Source organism: Enhydra lutris, unplaced genomic scaffold (assembly GCF_002288905.1).
Source record: "Enhydra lutris kenyoni isolate GAN:26980312 unplaced genomic scaffold, ASM228890v2 scaffoldscaffold8, whole genome shotgun sequence".
Classification (NCBI taxonomy): domain Eukaryota; kingdom Metazoa; phylum Chordata; class Mammalia; order Carnivora; family Mustelidae; genus Enhydra; species Enhydra lutris.
Genome location: NW_019154092.1, coordinates 27,970,791 through 27,973,547, shown reverse-complemented (window position 1 = coordinate 27,973,547; position 2,757 = coordinate 27,970,791).

Here is a 2,757-nt window from a genome sequence, read left to right as displayed (position 1 = left end):
TAATACAGTTATAAGAGTAAAAATTTTTTCATGCAAGTTCGTAAGAGAGTTTAAGTCTATATGTATTCATGTTATCATAAAGAAAACATGAAAAAAATCAGTATTACTCAAATGGGTCCTTTTTTATTCACATAGTAAGTTAAGAATGATCATGTCTCAATTACAAATCACAAATTTCTGAGAAAGATATTTCCAGTATAATTACTTGTTATTTTGCTCAGTATTTTGTTTCAACTGTCACATTTTGAATACATACACATCTGTACAACTACCAGGGGAAAAATAACTTGAACCAAATTGAAAAATTACCATAACTACTAGTTCAATATGTCTGGTTAAAATAGAGACATCTGGTCTATCATTAATTCTTTTGTGTTGATGACTCCTAGTGTGTCTTTTCCCATCAATGAACTTTGTAAGAGAAAAAGGCAACTTTTAACAAAAAGCTGTGATTCAGAAATCTATTTCAGGATTTATCAATACAGATCCATTATAATTAGATCAAAGAGAGCACAGTATTTTCAAGAATAGTAACAAATACTAGTTGAATACAAATGGTTAGCTTTAAATCCATCAGAATAATATTATTTGTTAAATAATTCTCTGCAGGCAGATACAGGTAATTCATGAATCATTATTTTAAAATATTTATAAGTCAACTCACTCACTTGTTTAAAACACATACACTGAAGCTTTATAACACTTGATTGCCACTCCAAGGAACCTGAATAATGCATTTTCAGAAGCCTTGCACACGCCCCACACAATTCTGAATTAATGGCTAAGCAAACAATAAGTAATGTACTATGCTCTAGCAAAATTCAGTGATAACATCAACCTGGCATCTACTTTACACTTACTGCTTACTTTTCACATATTCCTCACAGATAAGTTTCCTCTCCCAGATGCAGTTCCTTAGAGAATGACTACCACCTGCCCATTCATCCACAGACAGTGAGTGATTTAGCAATTAACACAATCACAGATAAGAGGAGAAATCATAATATACACTACTACAAATTAAGAGATGAAGTAAAGGGGCCTAGCCACTTCAGCTTCCAATAATTAAACCGCAATTAAAAGGGACTTTTGTCACTCCTTCATAGGGCAATAGGGTAAATTATTTAAAACCCTTTGCTCCAATCCAGAAACATACCAGCAAGGCCCTTCAACCAAACTCAGATAATCACTTTTGACAAATGTTCTCCTTGAGCATGATGTAGTTACTCAAAAGCTTTTAAGAAGAAGATGAAGAAGAAGAAAAAAAAAACAGTTATAGTAAAACAATCTTTACAAAGTCAACCCAATAACATGTTCTGTGGTCTTCCACCCCGCACCCCGCTCTCTACTGCATGCAGTCTGCTTTCTTTTGGCCAATTATAAAAGACAGTAAGTTGCTAAATAAATATTTAATTTATGCAGCCGAAACCCTGAAAGGCTGAGCTTCAAATGTAATGCCTTGCATTCCCGTGAGGCACACTGTACAGAAATATCCTTTTTAAAAAATCCGTTTACAGCTGTCCTTTAAAAGAAGAAAAAGAAGAAGAAAAAAAAAAAAAAAAACCCACACATACAAATGCATCAAACCAAAGACGCCGACGCCCCTTTGCCAACCGGGATTTCTATAGAGACATTCTTTCGATGATTAAAACGTAAGCTCCGAAAGGTTAAAGAAAAGCAGCCGAATAACACCGCCCAGGAAGCCAGCATTAAAACACACCTAGCTGTACACTCTTAATAACCTCCCACTACAAATGACACTGACCCAACTTCACCAAACACACACACGCCCCGACACACACACTCAAAAATTGCACACACGTGCACAGAATGTACACACAAACATCGAGCAGAATACAATACCTACGAAACACAAACGAACTTGATCCACACGAAACATGCACGTATCGGTGTGCATACATAATGCACACGACACGGCACACAGACACGCACGACCTAGCCCACATGCACACGCCCCACAAGTCCGTGTCGGACACACACCGTGCATGCACGTGTAAAATGTATGAACTCACAAACGCCGAACAGACACACAGACCGTGCACAGAGAGTTATTGATGAAATTCCGGGAGGTGGAGGGGCCGGGAGGGAGTGGTAATTGCCACACAAAGGTCTCCGGAGCGGCAGAGAGGGAAGTCGAGCGGGCCGAGCGCTCGGAGATTCACCCGTGGCGAAGGCACAGCCGAGCCCCGCCAGCGAAGTACCGGGAGAAGTGTCCCGGGCGGTCCCGGGCGCGGCGGGCACGGGGCTCCCCGAGATAATCGCTGCGCCCCTCCGCGCGCGCACGCACACACACAGGGGCCCCCGGGCGAGCCCACTCCCGCAGAATAACAAAGAGCAGGAGCCCGGCGAGCGGGCGGCGGCTGGGGCTGGAAGTGGCCGTCTCCGCCGCCGCGGGCCGGCGCGGGGCGAGCGGCGGGGCCGGCGGGACGCGCGGGCGGCGGGCGGGGGGCGGTACGTACCAGGCGGGCAGCCTCGGCCCAGGTGCGGTCCTTCTTCTTCCTCTTGTCTTTCATGTTTGCATCTCATTGATGGTTCTGATGATGACGTGGGGGATTCCACGGGGTGCTCGGGGTTCGGGCGCGGAGACAATGACCCAGTGACCCGGTGACCCGCACTCGCTCCGCGGGGGGAGGCGCGCGGGCGGCGGCGGCGGGTGGGAGGGATGGAGCGAGGGGGTGGGGTGGGGTGGGTGGGGGCGCGCGGGCGGCGGCGGCGGGCGGCGGGCGGGCCGGCGGA